This window comes from Pezoporus occidentalis, unplaced genomic scaffold (genome assembly GCF_034315485.1).
Source record: "Pezoporus occidentalis ecotype Australia unplaced genomic scaffold, CSIRO_AGI_Poc_V1 ctg163, whole genome shotgun sequence".
Classification (NCBI taxonomy): domain Eukaryota; kingdom Metazoa; phylum Chordata; class Aves; order Psittaciformes; family Psittacidae; genus Pezoporus; species Pezoporus occidentalis.
The window spans coordinates 839,534-864,987 of record NW_026913457.1 but is presented as its reverse complement, the minus strand read 5'-3'; the positions used below and the strand labels follow the sequence as shown (position 1 = coordinate 864,987).

General features: G+C 50.5%; 1 protein-coding gene across 2 annotated transcripts in view; it reads right to left on the bottom strand.

Moving 5' to 3' along the window:
• The window catches only part of ZFHX3 (zinc finger homeobox 3), a 156,321-nt gene extending 133,967 nt beyond the window's left edge, over nucleotides 1–22,354 (bottom strand). For both annotated transcript variants that reach the window (XM_062612994.1, XM_062612995.1), the window contains exon 1: nucleotides 22,218–22,354. The gene's annotated coding sequence lies outside the window, so the exon portion shown is untranslated. The remainder of the gene's footprint in view (nucleotides 1–22,217) is intronic.
• Between the last annotated feature and the right edge of the window lie 3,100 nt (nucleotides 22,355–25,454).

Here is a 25,454-nt window from a genome sequence, read left to right as displayed (position 1 = left end):
AACAACACTTTACTTCTAGCCTCAACTTCCTTTTTAATATTTGAGGTCAAAAATGAAATCACATAACTAATACAAGAACTGTAAATTAACCATTTATTCCTATGTGCCCGCATTTGCTGTAGACTGTATGCACCAAATCTAGTGGGTTTTGTTTCAAATATGCTAGTGATGCTGGAAAACAGCTGAACATCCAGGCAGCAGAATCTGTAATTCAATTTGAGCCTGCACCCCAGAACCAGAAATGCCCCCCAGCCCAGGCTGGAGGAGCACTGTACACCACAGCAAAGCACAGGAGGACTGGAAAGAGTTTTACCAGCAAGAGAGCAACACCCTGAAGTTACAAGAAAGCATGAGGCAGAGAAAAGGCCAAGACAGAGGTATTTAAAAGCAATATTAGAAAGAAGGAAATCAGGTGCTCCTGCTTTGTACTACCACAAACTGACACTTGCTTATACTGCAAGACAGCTCTCATTCGCGTTGGGAAAATCAGTGCTGCTGGCCATCTCAAAGCCAAGAGATGACATGGGCTCAAAACCACATGGAGGTACTGAACAGGTGGAGTAAAACATCTCAAGATTTGTTTTGAAGGGATGTGAGCCTTTCTGTTTCAATGGATAACTGGTCTTAGAAAGCACTGGAAAAAGAAGAGACAGAGTGGGACATTTATTAATGTTTAAGCAATTATTGTAAAATACCTGTGACCTATTTTACTCATTATCCACCAAGCCAAAAAAATACACTCTTGTATCAATACAGGCCAAGTTTTAGGTTAAGAATGAAGTTTTTCCTCTGTTAACTACGAGGCATGAGGCACTGGCATAGGCTGCCTAGAGCTAGATCGCAGGACAGCCAGGCATGGTGTTAGCAAAACCACTCCCTTGGTACAGCAAGAGTCTCCTTCCAGACCTGTGCTCCACCACTCTATAAACACACTGCTATGCAGACAGGTCAGAGAAGAAGAAAATTAGAAAGAAATGTCCACTTTGCACAGGTCAAATTACTACAAGTTACTGCTCTGATCCAGTTCAGTGATTCTTACAGTTTCAGGCATGCACTGAACTTTTTTTTTTTTTTTTTAATTAAAGGTCTTTTTAACCATGTGCTTCTTAAAATAGTAAATTACAGCTTCCTCCAATTTGTGGAAATAAATTGGGAACACTGTCTGAATTACCAACTTTGGCAAAGAACATAAAAATCCCAAACTTAGATTTCCTGCAAGTCAAGAGACATTTGAATTAGAGGTTTTGGACTGTAATCCATGAATACTTTAGCTCAGTGATTAAATTCATGTACAGAACGCTAAGTATTTCAGGACCCAAAGAAGGAGAAATGCAGGGGCTCGTGGCCGAGTTGCACTCTGTCTCTTTGACAGCTGGAGAAAATCACTACTGACCCGCCAGCTTCAGCTGATCCCAATCCTAAAAGCAAACCTGGATAGACACAGAGATGCTGCAAATTAATGGTTTTCATCCCAGTGCCATCTCTCCCTGCCAAATGCCATGCAATATTTATGATGGAAGTCACCCTGGGTGACTCCCTGCTCCACTGCAGACAGCAGCTCTAGCCATGGCTAACAGAAACGTGTGGAAAAACAAACTGAATCCCTGGTCCATTATCTGCAGCTAAAGGGAGCAAGGAATTATCTGCCACCCACAAGCTTCACAAACCCTTTAGTCCAGCCCTGGACCATGGGACACGAAGAGGGAGTGCAGGGAACTGGATCCCTGGGAAGCAGCAGCAGGCTGGGGAGATGCTCCCACCCAGGCCAGGGACATGCTTCCGAAGCTGCACCACTCAGGGCCTGCTGACACAGGCACAGATCTGCAAGAGCACAGACCAAGGGCTGGATCCAGCCTGGACATCCCATAGGGTCTTCCCTGGGCACTGGCAACTTCTGGCTGCACCACCCTGCACCCTGGAGACCAGAGATTAGCACTGCTGAGGCAGGCCTAGCATGTGCTACCTCCTGTTACATCAAGCAATTACCTTAAAGCAGTTACATCAGCAGTTGGGGTGCTGAAATGCCCTCTCCTGTACTGATTGCAAAAGGAGTCATCAGTGCACCACTTCCAGAGAACCACTTCACTGCTTCATGCCATCCACTACGGAGCTAACGGAACAGTCTCAAGCTCCTGAAACAAAGTTTGCATTTTCAGAGGAAAAAAAAAAAAACAAAAAAACCAAGCAAACCCTGAAAACTTATTTAGAAACAGTAGAGAAACCTTGTTCCAACCTGCCCTTGCCTCAGGCATCAGCATCATCAGGTGTGAACAGGATTCAAATATCTCAGTGCATAAAGGACTGAGTCAGCCTCAGCTTTTTTAACATCATCGTTTTTGAGGATCTGGCCAACACTGAAGATTTTCTTCAGCTTTCCTATCGCTACTATTTCAGTAATGCTGCATTTCTTCTAACCTGGTGCCCAAGAGGCTGCCTCTCTTTACCTTCAACACCGCAGCCAGCACTGTACATTGAGATACCAGAAGTTTAAAGCAAGCATTCAGACAGTTTGACTGCTCAGATATTTCCTCCATGAAAAAGCTTCTGGTGTAAATATATCCTGCTGCAGCTCAGCATCTCCACTCCATTATGGATGGAGCATAAGACTCAGCAAAACCCAGCCAAAACAGAAGCACTTGGAATAGTTACAACTTTTAATGTACGTCCTATATGGTAACTTCACAGCATCAGGGAAAACACAATTCAATACAGCTAGAACAGAGGAGGCCAGATAAAGAACTTAATTTCTGGAGGGTACATCTTTTAGATACAAGCATGTTCCAGGGCAGTTTGAAGGAGCTGTCTCATACCAGTCTCAGCTCCTAATTCCTACCAAGGTATTTATGGAAATAGATCTGCCTTGGAACACATGCTGCCAGATGCCCAAGAGAAGTCACTGCCTAAGAGCATTCTGTACAAGCTTAGGTAAAAATGTTCTAATACTGTGGGCACCTCTTCCACCTGTGGAAGTTTAGTAACAGCAGGTACCTTCATTCCCCTGGACTCAGGGAAAGGAGAATGTTGAAGGGTTTTATAAACCCTTTCACCATGGTACTGCTCTACTACCAACTTCAAGACCTGGGTCCTCTACTCTGGCTACCAGGACACTCTCTGCATGTAATTCCCAGAAACATCTCTAGTCTGAGCCCTGCAAACCCAGCAACACACAGTGCTCGCAGCCACTCCAACCCCAGTAAAAGCCCAAATCAATAACAAGGGCTGACAGAGACGCTGTGATGCCCATCCTGCTCTGTCAGCTGGGGTGATCTACCAGGAGCCCGGGCTGTGCCCCAAGGCACAGAAGAGGAAGGGGAGGGCTGCTTCTTTTATTTAAAAGGTGCTGCTGGAGGTAGAAACACATGAAAGTCTGTGTAGGACAAGGGAAGGAATTATCCCTCCCATTGATTTTCGCTCTGGGGTGTTAGAAAGAACACAGCATTTATCTGGAGATTTCTTCCCAAAGCTAACTACAGACTTTCAAACGTAAATGAGACTTGAAAGGGGCTTATCAAGCAAGGATCTGCTGAAACCTCACCAGGAGCGGAAGCCCAACAGGAGCTCTCTGATCAATGATCCATCAACCCTCGGACAGCTGAACACCCCACTCTATCCCCAGCCTCAAACCAGGGGCACAGCCCAGGGAAGGAGCTGCAGGACAGCAGGTTCTCTGCATCCCTCCTCCTCCAGCAAGCATCCCTCCCACCTGCCTCTGCCACAAGGACCCACGAGTCTCAGTCTCCAGACACAACTCCAATGATACTGGCCACCCTATGCCACGATGGGCAATCAGTGTCCCAGACAGGGCTGGAAGCAGCTCAGGGACACGGGCTCGCAGCCAAGGTAACACCCTGGGAACTGAACAAGATAAACCCTGACCTGGTGGAGATGCTTCTGCAGTATTCCCAAACACAAACCACCTTACTGCTGCCCCAGAAGCTGTTCGTGGAGCCCCCTCTGCCCTGCACAGGCTCTGGCTGCCATGCTGTAGCCCGGCTTGCTGTGAAAACCTCTGAGCCTTGTCTCTCGTGTTCTGTCTTTCCCAGGTAGCTGGAAGGTTGTAATTGGTGAGGCAGGAGATTAGAAATATCGGCAGCCTCTAAGTAAGACTTTAATTTACTGGCAGATCAATAGCGCTAGGGTTATATTGGCAAAGTGTCTACAACTCTATTGACTCACGCAATTCCTCTTATCAATTTATCAGAAATCTGGAAGCCAGAAGATATTGTTTGAAGAAAAAAGGCAGCAGGAGTTTGAACACTTAGCATGGGCTGCCCAATCAGGCTCTCAGCACTAAGCATTTTACAGCAGATGTATCTACTGCAAAGGAGGCTAATATGATATGATTAAGAGCTAACTTGCATCCTCACATGCCACGCAGCCTTTTCAAGTTGCTTCTCACCTCACACCTTTGCACTGAAAGAGTCACTACAACAGACACAGTTCCACCAGCCCAAACAGAGGAAGAAAGGCCTGTATTTCACACCACAAGATCCTAAATTGAGACATTCCTGCCTGGACTCTACCCATGCTGACCTCAGTTTCCTATGCAATCTCAGCTTTATGAAGTTAAAAGCCCACCGCAGCGTTGGGAATCTGCTCACAAGGATTTTGGAAAAATCAGCATTTCTGCACTTACACAGAAAAAGAGAAGGTGTGAAGTTTGTCTTCAAAACTTTATTTCCCACCCTTGGATGAAGAGTTCCAAGCACATGGACCATCTTCTTTCCCCGTTACAGCCGATGGCTGTAGCAGGCAGTCACACCACCGTGAGATGCCCCTCTCAAAAAGCACTAGATTGCAATGACCTTGTGACAGCAGTATGAGATTGCACTTGTGCCACCTTCAAAAAGGAACCCAAACTAAACTTTGGGACTTTAAAAATTCTACCAGCAGTGGATGGGAATACTTCCCACCATATCTCCCCACTGAAGCACTGAAGCAGACAAAGTGAGCACGCAAAGATCCCCTAAGCCCTTGCTCTCCTGGCTGTATCCCAACCAAAGGTCACAAACCCTGTCTTCCCACAGTGAGGTGGAGCAGTGGGCATTGTGTTGTAGCTGGAGCTGGCCCCTTGCTCCCAGTAGGATACACACCTCCTCCTGCACATGAGAACGGAGCAGGAACTGCTTAAAACCCCAAGGCCTAATCTCTATCCAGCCCTGGCTTGCAGCCTCATGCCACATGAACGGGAGCTGAGCTACCTATATTGAACACTTCAATAACCAAATGAAAACTGGTAGGTGCTACCCACGGCCTCTGCAGAGCTGCCAGTGCCAACTTTAACTTAGCAGTGAGGTCCTAAGCAGAAGTCAGAGTTACAGAAAACATCATGGGAGTCCTTCCCTGGAGTCAAAACCAGGTCTTCCACTGCAGGCTTTGCAGCAGGCTCTCACAGCTGAGTTAACCAAGATCACTGCAACCCAGAGCTTGAATTTAACATTCCAGACAGTGCTTATAAAGATGCCATCCCCTAGACTGCTGGTGTTCAAAGCTGCTGCTCAGGGAAGCGCATTACCTTCTCCTCTGGGGAGAGGTTTGAGATGTTCAGCGGCTCATTAAGGTAAAGAGGTATTTAAGTCTGTCCTCCAACAGGTAAGCATTTTGGAAGGGAAAAAATAAAAAAGCAATCTGGTTACAGTGACAGACTCTTAACTGTTCCCCGGGGTGATGTGAGGCAAGTCACCCTCACTACCGGGGTATCGGGACTGCCTGGAGCAAAGCCCATCACGTACCCCTCTCCTACAGGAACAGGGCTGACTGCGCTCAGCCTGTCTCCTGCAGACATGGGAGCCTCTGTCCCCACTCTGGCTCAAAATGTCACCCCTACAAGGAGAGCTTAGGCAGTGCTAGTGCACCTCTCCAAGAGGACTCCAGCAGCCCCATGAGTGGCCCTAATGCTGCACAGGGCACACCAACAGGCATGCCCCCTGTACATCTGGGAAGGCACGCAGCACGAGGAGTCATGGGGAGCATCAGGGAACCCTGGATAAAGTACCTCCAGCACTCGTTATGGATGCTCAGAGGGACAAAACTCTCCCTGAATTTCTAAGGGAAAGCCTGTCCATGACCTGTATTGATGGATGCTTTCTCTGTCACTGAGGAAACATCTCTGAGCCTACAGGACACCCTGCTGAGGCCGCCAGGCCCTTGGCACATACAGCTCACAAACCACCACTGGCATCACTGGGCTGTGCCACACGGTGCCACTCTGCAGCCACACCAAGGCAGTTTCTCACCAAAACCCCCAGGCTTAGAGACCTCCAAGAAAGAGTTTCTGCTTTTATTATTCCCGATCCAAAACACCTCCATCCAGGGTCCCTCAAGCAGCCGGGCTGCGCAGGGGAAGGATGGAGGTACACGGCTGGGGCGGTGGGAGAGCAAGGGCTGGGCTCCTCCTGCCCAGTGCTGCCCCAGGACTGTCTTCTGCACAGTAAACTCTAGAAACATAAAGGCAGGGCAGGGGTAAGGGGAGGCAACTGTCTGTCAGCTTCCCCTGAGTGCTGCTGCAAATGGTGACGGTGACTTGCCACAGTGGATGAGCTTTAGAAAACCACCCGTGACAACTGTGGTAGGACAGCCTCATACACCAGGAATAATTACCTCTCCCGGAGCTTTAATCATCAGGGTTGCTATGAGAAACTAACTCTTCTCCCCTCGGATTAATCAAAACTATGTTATTCACCGTGGCAGCAGGACAGGTCTGCAAATCCGTGTCCCTTTGTCGTGCATGATGTGAAATGGAAGAGTAAAAGTAACAGGAGGGGAAAAACACACCTCCTGGGTCTAAAATCCAGCAGTGACAAACACCACCAGGTACAAGAAGAGTTTTTACAACTCAAAGGGACTCTGAAGCAGGAAAATGAAATAAAATACTCCAAACACCCTCCATATACTAGACCTCAGGTGACAGTAAAAATACGCAGCAATGGGGGCTCCAAAAGCTGGTAAAAGCCTCTTGACCAGATAACTATCACTTCCAGCAGCTTTTCTCTCAGGATGTGAAGCTCAGTACTAATCTGGATACAACCCCTCTTCCAGATGGATGCAACGCTCCAGAAGTTGCTCTGTTCCACCACAAATTCACTTTTCCACCATCAGGCACTAGGTCACCAAGGACCTAAATATGAGCAGTGTGGAGTGGGATCGCAATAGTCAAGCTAGGGGCAAAGGGCTGCCAGTTTCCGCTTGGGACTTGCCAGTCCTGGCCTCAGAACCTAAGTTCATCTTCAGTGACTTCAACATCTCATGTTCCGTTGGAGGTATTTTATTGCCCAAAGAACTCAAAACCTACATGGTGTGCAAGTTAAGGACATGGAAATAAATAAAGGTAAGAGCCCAAAATAAAACCTTTTGAAGTACCTGGCACAAGAGAGGAGAGAATCACCCTGCCTCCCAAGACCAGCCCCCTGCCCCAAACACTTGCTGGCACTTCAAGCCAAGCACTGCTCTTACCAGGACAGCCAGTTACTTCCCCAAGGACTTGTACACAGGAGCCCATGGAGATACACCCCAGCCCCGAGCTAGGGCTGCGCAGTGCAGGTCCCTTCCTCAGCGCAGGGCAAGCACAGGAGCCCCACCAGGAGACAGAGGCTGCAGCAGGTTCAGGCTCCACTGCTTTGCATGGCCCTGCCTTCCAGGGTGAACACACAGGCTGAGTCAGTAACTGTGAAAAAGCCTTGTCTGGAGGGCAGAAGGGAGGAAGGGTGTAACAAGCACACAGACAGGTAACGGTGCCAGACACCTGCAGAACTGCCCTGGCCCCTCGTGCCAGCCAGGAACCACAGCCCTGGCGCCACCACAGCACCCAGAGCGGCTCCTGCCTTGGGTCCTCACATCCCCACCCTCTGCTTCTGCCCCAAAGCAAGGCCAAGTGACTTCTCCAACCTGCGACTCTTGTGGCTCAGGCAAAAGCAAACACCTGCAGGGCTCACATAACGTAAAGCTGAATGAAAGATCAAACCAGGCAAAATCCTCATGCCCAGCTAAGGACATAAAGACAGCATTCCTGGGAGGAGAGGAAATGCCTGCCTTCCCCTCTGCAGAAGCAAAAATCAAACTCCCAGCAGATGTCAAAGGCCAGCAATTCCCACTCCATCCTTGTCATGTCCAGGTCACCAGACAGGCCTTGGAGCCTCTCGTCTGCTGAGAATCATTCATCTGATTTCATCTAGAGCGCTCAATCTTGACATTAGAAAGCAAACACTCGGCATTTCCAGGACATAAAAAACTGGTTTGGTTCTCCTCCTGGAGTCAGGGAGCAGAACACTCACCCGGACACCCAACGCATCAGCTCCAGCAACCACCCTGGCCAGTGTGGGAAGCCACACAGAACAGACAGCTTACATCTGAGGTTCGCAGCGGTCTCCAGCCAGTTCACACAACTGGGCCTGAACTCCCCAAAGGACACCTGAAGCAGAGCACAGCCCAATTCCCACATTGCTCTGCTCCTGCAGGGCGGCTGCTGACTGTCCTTCTCATTCCTTGGCATCACCCTTCGTGGGGGCAGCGGGGAGCCAGCACCCCCTGCGCGGGCCTGCTGGCATGGGGGGAGTGTGTGGGGGAGGTCACACAACCAAAATGGGGAGAATAAAGACCTTTTGCTAAAGCACCAGGAAGCAAAGAGAAAAAACGCTAATTAACTCAGCAGCAAGTTGTTAGTATTTGCATATAAATGCAGCCACAAATCATTACAAACAAGCCAGGACAAGCTAGGCCCATTAGCATGCACAGCTCCAGCCCCAGAGCTGCTGCTCAGGGTATCCCTGTGCAGAAGCAGGCTGCCAGCACTCATGGGGAGGGCAGCGGGAAGGGGCCTTATCTCCCCCCGAACACTCCTACTCCCAGCAGCAACATAAGCCACAGGGATAAGGTTTCTTTCCATATAAAACAATGGAATGGAATAAACCTTTCAGTCCCACTCACGAGCTACAAGAGAAATCCCACAGCGGTGACTGCCCACCATGGCAGCCATGCTGCTCCTCAGTCAGGCGAGTGCTCAGGAGAGCATGCAGACTCTGAGGATGCAGAAGGTGGCATAAATCATAAATAACGAACACACTTTGGACACAATAAGAAAACACTCTGGACAAATAACTTTGGACACATCCAACGTGTCCAAAGAACAGGCCCAAAAGCCAGAGATGGTAAAAAGGACCTGAACAGAAGAAACTCCAGGGCTGTTACTGCAGTTCGACAACCTCACCCTTCCAAAGCCAGGACTGAAGCAGTTTGCTTTATCACACCGTGTTTCATCTGAGTTTGCCTCCTCGCTGCTGAGATTTCTGGCACTTCCTCTGGTATCAGCAGAGGATGCAGGTGTGCTCAGCAGCACAGCCGCCAGTGCTGTGGCAAGGACTTGGGTGGAATTGGATCTCCCTGCATTTACACACTCTGCACTTGCCTAATGAGGAGTCACTCATTACCACAGAGAAGAGGGCTCAATAAAATGTACTATTTTTCCTCTCACAAAAGGCAAAATCTGCAACTCTACTGTTTTGGGGTTCTGCTTGTGCCCCCCCACTGTCCCTGTCCCAGCTGGTATCTCAGGATTTAAAAGAAAACTCTAGCAATTACCAGTTTACATCAAGGCTTAAAAAAAAAAAAAATAAAAAAAATCCAATTTCTAATTTTAAACAGGAAACTCTCCCTGGCAAGATCCCAAGAACCCTTCCATGGTGACTTTTAGTAAATGCAAGTTTCTTGTCACCGCAATCCTGAGCACAGGCTGTCAGCTCTGGCAGAAAGCAAACCTGGCTCTGCAGCCCATCCTGGGCTGCCATGAAGGGACACAGAGCCCCTCTGCAAATGGGAAGCATTCATTAAGCTACACCCAGGCAGGCATTTCCAAACCAGTGGTTAGAAATGCATTACCTCCTTATCTGCAGTCAGCAAGCGTGCCTGGCTTCTCAGAGAGGCCGCAGCATGACACATCTAAACAGCAGCCAAGTTTGAATGATCAAGCTAGATAGAAAGGGTGAGTTTCTCCACCACAACAGATAATACATAACTAAACTGTTCTGAAAGAGTACTAACGTTGAAATAGCCTAGACTAGGGTTTTTTAACCCTAAATGCAATGTTTCAAAACTGACAATTATCAAAGAAATCACAAATTCTAACAGCAATTCCCACCCTCGTGTCCTGCATCATCCGATTCAGAAACCATCCCTATTCAAGCTCTTGAGTGTGTGTTTGCAGGATTAATCACTTTTATGTGGCCTGACTTGGAAGCCAGTTTTTAAGCTCACATTTGCACTCCAGGGTATGAAGTTTATCTTCACTAATGATTTTGTACAGAATAAACCTCAAAGAGATCACTGGTCTATAGAAGAAAAGAGAATTAGAGGGCTTTATACAGGAATTGCTCTTTAATGACCAAGAAATGGGTATCTGGATGGATAGATAGATAGATAGATAGATAGATAGATAGATAGATAGATAGATAGATAATTACCGGTGATGTTATAGCACCAATAATCTTTTTAACCCAAATGTCCTTCATTCTTGACTTCTGTGCTTAATATTCCAAAAATAATTTCAAATCAATGCATTGGAAGAAGATTTTCAGAGGTCTGGAGGAATGCTTTTTCAGAAGGTGGCTTCCGCTGTTAGCTGTTTTATTCTGAGAAGAATTTTCAGATGTACATATAAATGAAAAGCTCATGAAAAGTTGAATAATTTGTTTCTAAACCCTTCAGATCTCAGTTTAGTCCAGAACACAAACTGATCTTGCACCTCTTTTGAAGAAACCTCTCAACTGATCCTGAATCAGTTTTTTTACTAACCTTACATATTTCCATGAACTTAGCCTGATGTGCTAATATCAGCTCATCTGATGATGGATGTGGTTCCAGACAACCTGATCTAGCTGAAGATGTCTCTGCTCATTGCAGGAGGGCTGGACTAGATGACCTCTGAAGGTCCCGGCCAACCCAAACTATTCTATGATTCTACTCTCTGATGACAGAAGAGAGGAGATGAAGATACCCAGGCTGTTCACAAACTTCCCAGAGAACAGGAGACAGAGTAACACTGGCCAGTGCTGCTGCAGAGGACCAGGAGGAAGTAAAGCTATTTATTTATCCATTTAAGCAGGTGAAAACATAAACAGAAGTAAACCAGGCTCGCCAGTTGCTCCAGGAGCATGCCTGGCAGGGTGGAGGTGCAGCGGCACAAAGCCTGCAGCAGCACAGAAGCCCAGTGTACAGCACTGTTAACAGCCCCAGCAGCCCATGGGCAGAGGTTATTTCCACCTTCAGCCCCAAGCAGGGACCAGCTCCTCCTTCCACAGCAGGAGGACTGAGCTGCTGCACAGCCAGTCCTGGAAGGCTACACAGGGATCTTTTTTGTTTGACCATGCTGAGATCTTAACAAGAGAAAACACTAAATGAATTTTAAAAATTAGTAATAACAAAATAAAACACCAAATGCAGAGCCTTCCTCTGCAGCAGCCCCACACCAAACACACACTCAGGCCTAATTCAACATCCTTTAAGCTAGCACAGCAGCAAAGAGGCAGTCCTGCCATTGCTCCTTTGGGAAGGGCACTCATCCCTGCCTCTGCGCTCCCCCTCTCTACTTCAGCACAGCATTTTCTGCAGCAACATACCTTAGGACACAATTAGTTCAAATTAAATGGAAGATAACAATAAAATAAACAATTAATAGAAAATTTTGAGGAAGCTTTGTTTTTTTCCCCTCCTTTGGCAGTGTTTCTAACCCCTGACCGTCCCCTAAACTACTTCCCCATCCCACTGTACCAAAGCTCTGTGCCAGCAAAAAGAAAAAGCATCCAAGGCAAGACTGCCCTTAGCAGCAGTATCTGCTTCAAATACATGCAAAACTTTGGTCTCTGCAACACCGCTCTTGGTCCTGCCTCATCTTGCCCCTGTGCAGCACCACTGAGCCCTCGGGATTCACTTGCCAGAGTCCGTATCCATAAGCAAACCACAGAAGTTCAATGGCCAGCGTGTGAACACAGCATGATTTCTTCACCAGGGCATAAACCTGTTTGTGGACATTGTTTTGGTTCGAAATCGACTAGATTTGGTACAACTTGTAACTGTTTCCAATTCAATTACACCAAACATAAATAAACCATTCTTGAACTGAAAATAATGTCCACAGGGCATTCTAATGTGTAAGTAAATCCTTTGAAAAAATAATAATAAATCAATGCAAACTTTTCCAAGCAGGAAGGGTTGCTGGTAAGCAGAGGGTATTTGTTATGAAAAGCTTTGAAACAGTCAGAATTAGAAACCAAGCACAGCTTTTTACAAGACAATTCTCAGAGCTGAATTGCATTGTTTACCTAAGACAGTTAAAAGGATATCACCAGCGTGAAATGAAGTCAACTTCAAAGTCACAGTTTCAAGTCCTAAACATGCCACAGCAATCTCATTTTAGGAAAACACATGCTCTATTTTTGTTAAGTGTTTCTCTTCCTCTGCTGTGCAAGGGGCTCTTACAAGAAAAAAGGAACCTTAAAAAAAAAAAAAAGACACAAAACCCACCAAACCCCACTTACACTCCACACACAATGAAACCACTAAAGAACAAACCCTATTACCCTCTCTGCTACAATACCCAAAGTAGCTGTTTCTACCAAAAGGAGCCTTATTTTATCACTATCTTCTCCTTTTGTAAATGATCTGTACCATAGGACTCTCAGTCCTCTTTTATATCTAGTTGTCAGGAGGTAGGTGCAGCCCCCAAAAGCAGTTTCAGACATCATCTTTGCAGCTGTAACCGCTTTGGGATCCTCTTGCTGGATCTGTCACATGCTCCAGCAGTGACCTGGGGAGCAGAAGCAGGAGGAAGCTTGCTTCTTCCCAAATCGTGCCTGTCCCTTGCCTGTTTTGCTATCAGAAGGCTGACTCCAGACCCTCTTCCTCTGCTCTCCCAACAGCTGTCCGGGTTGGGCATAGGCACGAGCATCACTTCGGACCATCTAAAGGGACTGACCCGTTCAGCATCCAGATACAGTAACAAAGCGAGTGGAAGCCTTAATGAAGGCAAATTAAAACACAAGTGGAGAAAGTATCCATTCCTGCTCCATAATCCAGCAAGGCCTCCAACAAGACTGAACGGGGAAAACTGCAACAAAAATACCATCTTTTCCCTCTTGGCACACTACGTTTAAATGGAAGGCTATGGCTTTTATTCATTTTCAACATGCAGAAGACCCACTGGGCACCCTCAGTACTCCCCGTCACTTTCCACCCAGGTTCTCCTGCAGCCAGGAGTAGACATCAGTGGGGGGATTCGATCACCACATCAACCCTGGAGCCTCCAGCAGGGGTGCATCAGCAACCTCCTTCCTCACTCCCACCATCCTCACCAGCCCCAGCTGAAGAAGGCACAGCATGAATTCAGCAGCAGACAAGATCTTTGCTCCCAAACATCCTGCTGGCCAGTTTGCTTCTGTTCAGGTGGCACCTAAACCTCTGAAGGTCTGAATCCTTGGGAAAGCTCCACAAGGCACCAGCTTCTCCTGCATGGGCAGAAGCAGGCAGTGGGAAGGAAGCTGGTTTGCTCATACTCTTTGCTTTCTGTAATAAACTACAGTGGGGTATTTCTTGTTTGGCCTCAGCAGCTCAGCAAACTGCCATTGCACTGTCCCTGCCCTGGCATACTAGGAGAGGCCCAGCAATGTATTTGACAGAGAACAGAGCTCAGCAAACAGCTTCATCACACTGAAAATCAGTGACAGGGACACCAGTAACCCATGATCTCAAGAGGATGGCCAGTGCTTCTTGCAGAATCTCATCAAAAGCATCTCACTAATTATTGCTACTTCAAGGCTTCCCACCCAGAGGAAAGAAGGGGCTGAGAAAAAGATGGCTGAAGGAAGAAAAGCAGAGTCCTGACATTCAGTGCCTGCAGTAATCAGTTTCAAAGCCCAGCAGTCTGTGAAAGGAAATCTCAACTCCAAGGAAAGAGCACCTATCCCTTCAGAGTCAGAGAGTAATGCTATTCAGAGAACCATCAATGGAGGACTGCTTGGTTGGACACTTCCAACAGCAGGAAGACCTTGCAGCAGGTTTCTGGCAATGAGGTGTAGAGACCTGGGCACAGCTGGGAGGTTTCAATGAAGACCAGTTAGTTGTGCTACCCCTACTGTGAGCCTGAGCCCTGCCAGCACTGCACAGAACAGAGGTCAGCCTTTGTTCTCCTCTGCATGCTCTGAGCCATCCCCTGAGCTTCCAGAGGTTGGCTCAGATACTCAAACATCTGCAGTGAAACCATGGCAAGCCTGCCATGAAGGTTGCTTCTCACACAGGACACACCACCTGGGGATATCCAGGATCTTATGCAAACCTCCAGCACTTCCACGCTGCTCAGATTAAAGGGGAATTGGTGGAGAGGCTGGATAAAATAAGGCAACCAAGGAAAAAAAATCTGGCACACATCACACACATCAACTCAGTGAAAGAGCTGGCACAGACAAGATTCACCCTTCCCCTCCTCCATCACCTAATAAAGGTCAACCGAAGCAGGACGGACAACGATCCCAATGAACAAGGCCTGAGACCAGGCAACTGCAGTGACGAGTTGAGGAACAGGGCCCTGCTGTGCCGTGTGGGAGTACAGTCACCTGGGTGACACACAAGTACTGCGGGATGCTCGGCCCAGTTCAGACCTGCCACGTTACTACAAATGCATCACCCTGCTGCCTCACTCTTCTCCAAGATGCCAGAAAAAAATTTGCCAGCATGTGCAAAGCACTAGGAAACAAGGCAGGCCAACAGCATGAATTACTTCCCCTATGACATGGACAGAGGAGAGGATATCCTTCTTTAAGGACTCCAGCGCAACCATGGTTGCACTGCAGCCACGGGTGGGAAGGTATCTGTGTGCCGGAAAGCGGGGGGTACAAAGTGAAACATCTTGTGAGCTATTAGAGGTGGGGGATTGGGAAAGTAACACAGACCAAGATTTGAGGATGTAACAATGCTCTGGGAATTTAAAACATTATGATTTTTCATAATTAACCCTCACTTATAGTCTCTGCTTGTGAACTATGTATTATCCCATTCCATACGCCAGCTGAGGCAAACTTTGGTGGCTTGCCCAAAGTCAGCGTCAGAGCTAAAACAGATCTTTTCACTTCCAAACAAGCTCACAGTGTTAAGCTGCTTTTAACTGTCTCTGCGGAAGATGAAAAACAGCAAGAAGAAAGGAACTGGGGAAAGAAGTACGTAAGACTAAAAGGGACAAAATTAACAGGAGAAAATTAAAGAGGAGAAATTTAGGCTCTGACATCTGAAGGAGATTTCGAGGAGCAAGTATCTGGGTGCTGCAGACCCACCCACCCTCCCTCCCCAGAGGAAAGGCCGGAGCTCCCACTCCTCAAAGCTGGAGATGAAAGCACTGGCGGCAGCACCCTGGGGTGTGCATGGTCCCAGTGGGTGCTTCATTTCCAGCGGCTGGGCCCAGCACTGCCCTGGGAACCTGCAGTCCCCTGGTCCCCAGCAGCACTGGGTAAGGAAGTGCTGCTGCTAGCCCCAGTGCCAGAGCTGCTTGGCTCAGCAGCGTGTGAACCAGGCCAGCTCCGAGCCCCTTTTTGCTGGGAGACCGAGGCACCTCGCCTGAGACACCAACAAAGCAGGAGGTTAATTTGAAGCTCAGAGCCCCGCTGCCGCGCTTCTCTCTCCCCTCTCCCTCCCTTCTCGCTCTCCTTTCTGTGCAAAGCCTGACATCTACAGTTCTGTCTGGCGCAGTCAGGGTGCTGCGGGTGGGAGCCACGCAAGGACAGCGGGGATGCGGTGGCTGGGCACGCTCCGCTCCTCCACCCCACCATGGCCACCGGCCTGGCTGCACTCGCTCCTCTGCCTGCAGAGCAACACAACCTCAGCCCAGCCAGGGCACACACCGCAAAGCCCACCCCGGCAACGCTGCCCAGTGGTACCGCTGAAGCCTCAGCAGCCACCACACACTGCTGAAGCTCGTTTAAGCCCAGCTCCTGCCGCTGTGCATGGACTGCCAATGCCGTCAAACAGAGCAAACCGAGGGAGCTACAGCCTCGTGGTATCACTTCTGCAGCTGTACTGCAGGAACTTGCTGCACCCCAACACCTCAGGGGCAGCCTTTCTGCTCTACTTCCATATGTGTCCAAGGGTCTGCGCACCAGCTTCTGCAACACAAGACGCATGGTGAAATGCACAAGCTGGAGTGCGCAGCCTGAATCCAGAACATCTTCAACATTTTCATGCTGCAGAACAGCTTTAGTTAGCAGATCCTACAACTGTCAAACATACGCTCAAGATACCAAGCAGCTCTGTGCTTCACACACTCCCCCTGCTAAGTCTTCTGAACTAATCTCCAGGCCTGCTAATATTACATGGTATTTCACCAAAAATGCCTTGAAGAACCCCCACATTCTGCATCATCCCAAACAACATGCACCTGATGGCAGCTCTCAGCCCAAACAAGGTACATTTGACAACAGCTCAGCTGACTGTGCCTCTGCACCCCCTTTGCCACCCCCTTCTTTACTCAGCTCCTTTGCAAAGAGAAGGAATAGACCAAAAACCTCCCAGCCTGTCACCAGACGTCACAGACGCTCAGAAAACCCAACAACCCAACCTCTCAGAATCAGGCACATCATCGTGATGCTACTATCAACATTTAAGTATGTGCTCTGAATTCTGCAGGGAGCATCAGTCTGTTTGCACAAGACAGTTAGTGGCAGCACGGCAAAAGGAGGGTTAAAACTCCTGCTACTAAATCAAGCCAACCAGCCATTTTGGAACTAAGCTACCACTGGCCAGGGAAGTGCGGCTGCACGTATGAGACACGTGAAGTGGGATGCAGGAGGTGGGATGCAGGGCGCTTTGCTGCCAGAGACCAAAGAGGTCAGGAGCAGCTCCCAGAGCATGTCTGCTCCCATCCTGCCCAAGGAGGGACCAACTGCCCAGCAGGCACCCTTGTGTCATCAAAACAAACATTTACTAAGAGCTAACGTGTCACAGACCCTGCAGATTCCACTTTCCCAGATACTGGGGTTGGGGGAGGATGGGGAAAACCTTTTCATGAGACTTGCCGTGCACATCATCTGCTCCAGCATCACTGGCGAGCAAGGGAACCAGCGTGGCTCAGCCCTCATCAGATTTAAGACCTGTAAGCCTGGGCACTACAGGGCCAGCACCCTCCTGCTCCTCAGCAATGTGCACTACGCAGTGCAAAACACCAAGAAATGTTTGTTTTCTGGGGATAGGAAAAACCCACATTGCTGCTCTGCTTTTATTAGCAAGAGTCATGTTTGGCACTAGTGACATAATGAAATTACAATAAACAGCTAAGTGTTTTTCTCTCAGCAGCAAACTCAAGGACAAAGCAGGGCGGCTGCAGCCTACCCATGGCGGGGCATCTGAAGCCCAGACTGTCCTACCGCCCTTCCACCCCACACAGCCAGGCTCCAGACCCCTCCTGGGATGTGCTGGGAGCCACTCGCAGCGGGGACTGCACAGCCACCAGCACATGTCTCCCTTCTGACAACCCCAACCAAGAATTAACTTTGGATGGGGATGAACTTTAACTGTATTTACAGTCCGCCTCTGGAAACACACACAGCACACACCACACATGGATGCCACCACTCTGCAGCCATGGAGATCACCCACCTCCTGCACTGACAGATGGACATGTCTGTCCAGCTGAGCCGACGAGGAAGCGCTGGAAAGCACTTCCTCCTTCACTAGCACGGCAGGACCCGAGCGAGGCCCGCAGTATCTACCAGGGGAAGGAGAATCACCAACACAAGTTGGGTGGCGTGGCCCACTGTCACACCGGTAGCTGCAGCACAGGAACACACAGGGACTTCCAGGTCCAGTGGGATCCCGAACCCGGCATTGAGAGCCACTGCCTCCTGGTCACCAGCTGCAAGGGAAGCCCTACTCACCCACCCTGTTTGATTGTTGGGTTTTCTAAAAACTAGCTGGTTATTTCTCTATTTCTCCAGTCCCTGCCTACAAACAACCCCAACCTCGGGAGCAAACACAAATGCATGAATCACAGATGAGAAACAAAGCAGGAGGTGGGATGGGCGGCCCTGCTCCCTCCTGCCCTCACCTCACCTCATGGCGCGAGGCAGTTATATTTAGGTACCGCCACGGTCTGCGGTGCTGCGGCCCCCCTCGGGCACGGCGCAGAATGCAGATTTTCCAGACAACAGACCACAACAGCTCCGTCAAAACCATTAGAGGCTGCGGCGCCCAGGCCTGCGCACAGATGTTTTGATTCCCACTCTCCTGCCACAGCAGCCCTCAGCGGCCCCGGCGCTGCTATGCGCTGGACGCTCAGCCCGAATGTCGGCTGTCAAGGGCAGGAGTGAGGAAGGCAGGGCAGCCTCGCTCCACAGGGGAGATGTTCCTCCCTCTGGTCTGCCCTTGCTGGCCTCCCCCAGGAGCTCCCAGAGGGTGTGCGCTAACGCCCCACCATAAGAAAACAGAGGCAATGCAGGAGGGCAGCCCCATGGTCACCCTGCTCCAGGCCCAAGGGATCTCCCAGGCCGAAACCCTGCAGTCACTCATTGCCCACAGCCCCATAAGCAGCGACTGGGTCCCACACATGGCCAGAACGGGGAATCGGGCGAGACCCAGCTTTGTCTATGTCTCACCTCTTCCGGTGGCCAGACTCGGCTCTGAAGCCATGCAAAGGTCAAACCTCGGCCACGTTCTAGCGAAGGGAAACAGAGTTGTGAAACACTTGGCCTCCTCCCAGCCCATTCCTCCTGAACCACACCATCTCCCCAGCACAAACACACCTCTCCCTCCAGCACCACCAGCAGCACTAGCACCTACGAGAAGATGGTTGCTGAAAACTCTCCCACCGCAGATAAGCAAGTCCAACACCGGCAGAGGAAACGCTCAGGCAAGGGAGTCCAAACCCCAGCAGAACAGTGTGTGAATAAAGTTGATGTAAAAGCCAACTAGTCATTTTTCAGCTTCTCCATTCAACATTTTTATTATTAGTATCATCACTACTGTTAGTATTTTATAAAGCAGGAGCGTTAACAGGCAGGCTACCACAGCCAGCCATATGTACATGAGTTGGGATTTAGCAATTCCCGCCGAAGCTGTTCAACTGCTAGCCAGGCCCAAAGTAAATCTGCTCCTCAGTGCTGCTCTTGGCCTCTGGCACAACACCATCGAGACCAGGGCGGGGGGTCAGAACAGAGGGATGAAAGAGGGACACGCGCCTTTGCCTTTGTCAAAGCAGCCACTGCCGGGCCACGGTTTGACAGCAGCCACGACAAGGCCAGGTGAAGGTGCCAGGCCCCGCACCGCCTCCGCCACCGAGCAGCACCTTGGCTCGGTCCTGCGGGAACAAAAGGCAGCAGCAAGACAGGAGGGAGGGCATCGGGTTCCCACAGCTGAAGGCCAGCGCTGCTGTGAGCCGCACCGCTGGTGTGCGGGAGAAGGGCTGCAGCGGGCTTCCCGCTGGCCACCGTTCCCAAAATGACCATGAATGAAAAGGAAAGAATGGGAAAAAAAAAAACAAATGCAGCAAAGCAACCTCTGTGTCTAGGCACAGAGTTCCTCTACCCTTTAATATGTCTTGTCTTTGCTTTTGTTTCTGACCAAAGTCGGCCTGCGGAGCAGGACCCGGGCAGGAGGGCAGCTCAGGAAGCCTGCACAGGAGCAGCCCTCAGCCGGGAGGGCGAGCAAGAGCCCTGGGCCTGGTGCTGCACGGCAGCGGGGAGCCCAGTGTAGCCCTACGGGTGGCTGCTGGAGCCGAAGCACCCTGCTCCATGACCACCCTCCACTCAGCTGCTCTCGAAGCCTCAGCCGGTGCCGCAGCCGAAAAGCCACGCTCCGTCTTGTGCTTAATGCCGGACCAGACAGTGCTCCCTAATGAGGGAGCATTACAATCAGCTTGTAATGCTGAATTTTTAATGCTGCCGAGGGCTCTGTTACATACTGAAGGGGAAGCGGGCACAGCGGGCGGTCGGCAGGGTGCCTGCTCCCCCCCAGGCCCCCGGCAGACCCTCGCACCCCTGCCCCGCCGCTTACCGCCAGCACTGTGGGACGGGGTGCACGCAGCACCCATCGGAGCTCCTGCCTGGCCGGGAGCCTCGTGCAAACTTTCCTCAAGTGCGTGGAGAGGTGATGCCAAAAGCTTCGCTCTCCCCTCCACCAGAGCTCGGCCGGGAAGCGGTTTAAAAGCAAAGTTCATGAACATGTTAACTGCATGCTCTCGTATGTTCTGTACATACAGTCTGCACTGCTGCTCACAGTAATACCCTAAGACTGTAAATCTATAACCACTGCAATGATTTAGTGATTAAAAACATGATAACATATTGTGTAACTGCAAACCACAGAATCCCTGCCAACTCTCCTCCAAGATACAGGAACAAAAATACAGAAAATGTGTTGCTTGCAGCAGTCTTCCTAAACTCAATGGAAAGATTTTAATAATAATAATAATAATGAAAAAAAACCAAACCCAGCCCTAGACATCAGAAAAAGGCTGGATACAATGCAAAGCTGGAAAAAAAAAATTAAATGACAGAGTTTTAAATACAATTCTCGCTCTAACAAATTACAATCTAAACATGCCTCTCTTTTTTTTCTCTTTTTTAAGTTTGTCGTAACTGGAATAACTGGTCTTGTGTGATGTCTTGCATATTCAAAGTGCTTTGTAATAGGATACGGAGACCAAACCTTATTTGCCTAAACTCAATGGGTTTTATTTTTTCCCCTTTCCCCCCCCCCCATTTCTTTTCCTTTTATTTTCCTTCCTTCCCCCCACCTTTTCTCCCCTAATTGGGGGGGGGGGGGGGGGAGGGAGCTGTGGGGGAGGCAAAGGAAGAGAGGTCTTTAAGCTGTAAAGAAAATACCTGAAAGGGGAGGCTGCAGTCTGTAATACAGTGAGGAAAGCCAAATATTATATATGTATTTTTAAAGGCAGCTGTGGGAGTTTTGGCCTCTGAGCAGACAACTTGACCCCGTCCTCACTATTCTCTTATTTCCCCCATCGCAGGATCCCTGCACCTTCAGTGGGATTCGAACTCAATGTGACCCTAAGGAGGGAGTCACCGAGCCTCCAGAAAATTGCTCCATATTAAACAGGAGCGAGAAGTGGAGAAAGACAGACAGAGGGCCGAGGAAGGGATGCAGCTGTATTCCATATCCTCACAAAGTACAGGACAAACCCACGAGCAGCTTCAAGCCCAGCTTGAAAGAGAAACAGCCCTTTCTCAGAGCAAAAGAAATATTTCTATTTTAGAAAAAAAAAAAAAAAAAGGGGGTGGGCAAAGGAAAGTTTAGCAATTTAAATTAAAAATAATGCTAATAAATAATAGTAATTAAGAAAACACAACAAAAGCAAAACAAACGCAACCTAAATGATAAATATCGCAGCGAAGCCCGCGGGTGCGTGCCACACGCGTGCACACAGAGCCCCACGGCAGCGGCCGCGGCTCCGCGCACCCCGGCTCCGCTCGGGAGGGCTGGCTCAGGAGCCGCCTTCCCTCCGCGGGCGAGGAGCACAGTTTATTCAGAGGAATCAATAGGAAAGAGCATTTGCAAATATTTAGATAAGCGCCGTACGATTCGGCATTAAGTAATTAAAAACTGAAACTGAGAAGGGGGATCGGCCTACAGCGCCGTTCGCTGCTTCACCTCCCCATCCCCCTAGCCGCATTCTTCCCAAAACCGAGCCTGCCCGCGGAAAACAAAAATCGGAATTACTCGGGCTCGCCAGGCCGCTCCGGGGCCGCTCGGGCGCGGCGCCCGGCCGGGCGGAGGCGGGTGGAGGGCCGGGCCGGGCCGCCGGCGCCGGGGCAGTTTCGGGCACTTCTTCGCCCCTTTGTTTTCCAGCGCGTCCCCGGCGCTGCGCGGCCGCGGGGTCCGCCCGAACGGCCTCTCTCTCCCCACGGGGTCCCGGGGGGCGCCGGACCCCCGCCGCCCGCGCCCCGCCGCGCACAAAGCGGCGCAGCGCCGAGCCTCTCCGCGCCCCGCGGCCATGGCCCGGCGGGCGGGGCGGGGGCTCCGCGTACGCGCAACGGCCCCCGCGGCGCCGGCACCTGCGCGTCCCCGGCGGCGACGGCGGGGCTCCGGGACGGCGAGCGGCACAAAGTTTGCTGGGGGATCCGGGGCGGTGGGTGGGAGCGGGCGGGAGGGGGGGCCGGACCAGCCCCATGCAAAGCAGCCCGGGCGCCCCGAGCAGGAGGAGCCCGAGCGGGGGACAGGGCAGAAAAGTTGCCACTTACGCGGTCGCTGCTCCGGCGGCGGCGGCGCTTTTAATCCCGGGCGGCGGCGCGGGGGCTACAGATCCCATGCAGGCTGCGGCGGCTGCGGCGGCAGGAGCGCACTCCGCGGAGGGGCCCGGGGCAGTAGCAGCAGAAGCCGTGGGCAGCAGCCGGAGCCGAGCGGGAGCCGCCGCCGCCGCCGCCGCTGCCCAGCAGCAGCATCGTTGTCGGGGAGTTTGCAGCCCCCCGGAGAGAGGGGGCCGCGGGCGGCGGCAGCAGCAGCAGCGGCGGCGGCGGTCGGGTCGGGTCGGGGCGGAGCGGCGCGGAGCGGAGCGGGCGGCGGGGCTGGCGGTCGCCGGAGCAGGAAGCGCCCGGACTCAGATCTGATGATTGGGAAGAAAAAAAAACTCTTTGGATCTTTATTCTGCTAATTAGTTTCCTGCAAAAAATGGCTGATTAGTGCAGTGCGCATGTGCCTCATTACCCAGGCACGACGGGAAGGGCTAATTAGCCACCTTCTGGATCAATAAGATTCAGCCCAGGCGGCGGGGGAGGGAGCGAGCGAGCAGGAGCGGGCGGGGGGAGCGCGGCGGCGGCGCCGCACCGAAACTTGGGGCAAGCGGCCGGCCCCCAGCCCGCGGCGGGGGGGGCAGCTCCGCGCCCAGCCGCGCAGCCCTGCGTCGGGGAGGGGGCGCGCGGGCCGCCCGGCGGCTCCGCTCTTCTCCGCACAGCTCCGCGGCAGCGGGGCGCTCCGCTGGGCCACCTGCCCCCCGTGCCCCGGGCGGAGCCGCGCCGGGCCGGGCCGAGCCTCGCCGCCGAAGTTTGCCCGGGAGGAGCCGGGAAAGTTGCGCCGGCAGCGAAGCGCAACTTTGTGCCGCCCCGGTCCCCTGAGCGGGGCGGGCCGCGGGCGCGGAGCTTGGCGGAGCGGCCCCGCAGCGCCCATCCCCGCGGCGTCTGGCCAGCGCCCGCTCAAACTTTGCGGCCGCCGCTCCGAAGTGGGACAGCGGATCGATGCGGCCGCACCCGGCCTCGCTGGGAGCCGGGCTACAGGTTTCACCAGCCATCGCTGGCAACAGCTTTGTCATTTTCTAAAAATAAGAAGCTAAAAGTTATTGTAGAAGAAGGGGCTTTTTTTGTCCCCCGCACAATGTGCCTTTTGTGAGTTTAATGCCATTCCGGGGCTCTCTATAGCCCCGGACAATGGGGAACTCCAGGAGGCGGCTGTGCCTCTGCCTTTTTTCTTTCTTGCTTTCTCTTTTCTTCTCTCTTCCCCCCCCCCCCTTTTTTTTTCCCCTTTTTTTTCTTTTTTTAGGAAAGGATGCAACATTCCTCCAGTCCCAACAGAACTTATGGTTTGATTAAATAAATATTTCTGTAGCCTTGCGGTAACATTTTTCACTTTCTGCTCGGGTCCATCTGAGATTATTATTTAAAATTTTTATTTCCAGCAGCTCTTCCCTCCCCATTCCAGCCCTAGCGAAAAAATGTAGATGATCGTTGGGAATGTGGGATTTGAATTTTAGGAGGACCAGTAAAGAACCTCTCTCCAGGCTTCAAGAATATGTTTTCTTCATCTTACTGTAAGAGACTCTTGCTACTGGCAGAAATGAAGCTGAATTAACTTATCTCTCTTGAAAATCTAAAGAAGCTTTGCAAATTGCTGCTTTTTTTTTTTTTTGCCTTTTTTTTTTCCGTTTTAATTTTTATTTTTCTTAGTAACCCAAGTAATTAACTTCCCGGTTTGTTTCATAGCACTGAACAAGGAATGCAGTTGCGGTCAGTTTTTCCATTTGGGAGAACCTTAATATAGATGTATTTTATACTGAAAGGTAATAAACTGCATGTTTGTTAATAAGTATTTGTGATGAAATGTATCCAGCTTTCCAGGTTTTTACGGTGGGGGTAGTCCTTTGAAATTTTGACAAGTCCCTTTCAGTGGGATGGGGGATTGAAAGAAGGGGGAGATGATCAGAAATTGAATAAGGGCTGTACTTGTTGGTACAGTACTGTAAGTGCCTTACATTTGGAAAAGGTATTCACAGGTTTTTAGACTCGAGTTTTAATACGTACCATAGTTCTATGAGTTTTATAAATGCAGCACTGAGGTGTACTGTTGAGATGGGCATGCTATGCGTGGGTTCTGGTGGGTTGCTAAATGCATAGACTCCAGTATGTTACCAGTTTGCCTTTAAAAGCTGCCCTTCAAAATGTGTAAAAATACATTTGTCTAGCTTCATAGAAGAATAATTGTTACTTGCCCTTCCAAAAAATAAGAAAAAAGGAAAAAAGAGAAAAAAAAACCAAACAAAACCACCACCACCACCCCACCCCACCTCCCCCAAGAAAAACAAAAAGTAAAAAAAAAAAAAGGGGGGGGGGGGGGATGGTGGGGGAAGCCCAAATCCAAACCAACAAGCCTTGGGCAGGTTAGATTTTTCAGGGCTGCTTGGTGCGCTGTCTGTAAAGGTGCATGTAATTTGGAACTGTTGTTTGTGCTGCATATGAAACAAACATGTTCGGATGATGAAGTTGAGGTGAGAATAAAGTAATCCTTGTCTTTTGGTACTTGGTGTAACTTAGAAGGAGCGCGTGTTTTCAGCAGAGGCTGTAGATCTCATGGACCCGGCTGGGAATGAGTGCTGCCTGTGTACACACTTTTTGCAGAGCAAAGAAAAAGTAAATATGTGGAGAAGGTGGCAAGTAAATCTAGTAACTGTTAATGCTCCAGAAATAGTCACCTTCACAAGAACATGTTCAAACGCTGTCTGGTAGCCATGTACATTTTCTTTGCATTTGCATCGCGAATTCTAGATTTGTGTTGCTGTCCTCTAATTTCCCATGACAACATATGGATCCCATAAATGCAAACATGCCGGAGTGCATCTGTCTGAGTAGTTAACACAAACCAAACATCCCCCTGTTCAGCGGCTCTGCTGCTCCTCCGGCCATGCTGCGCTGTGCCCTCCTGCGACAGCTTCTCACTGCTCCTGCGTTCTTGTACGTTCATGCTCCCGAGGTGATCCCAAGTGCCTCGAAAGGGAGGAGGGCAGCAGGCGCCAGGGTCAGAGGTGCCGAGGGCTGCAAGGGTTGAGTGGGGAGCACACTCTGTGGCCCCCCACCCTCCTGGGAGCTGGGTCCAGCCCGTGCAGGCTCTGTGCTGGGGTCAAGTCCTTGGACATCTTCCTTCCCCTCCTGGCGAGGGCAGAAGATGAGGCTGGGGAGGGGAATGGTCACCTGGAGCCATGGCAGAGGTTTGCC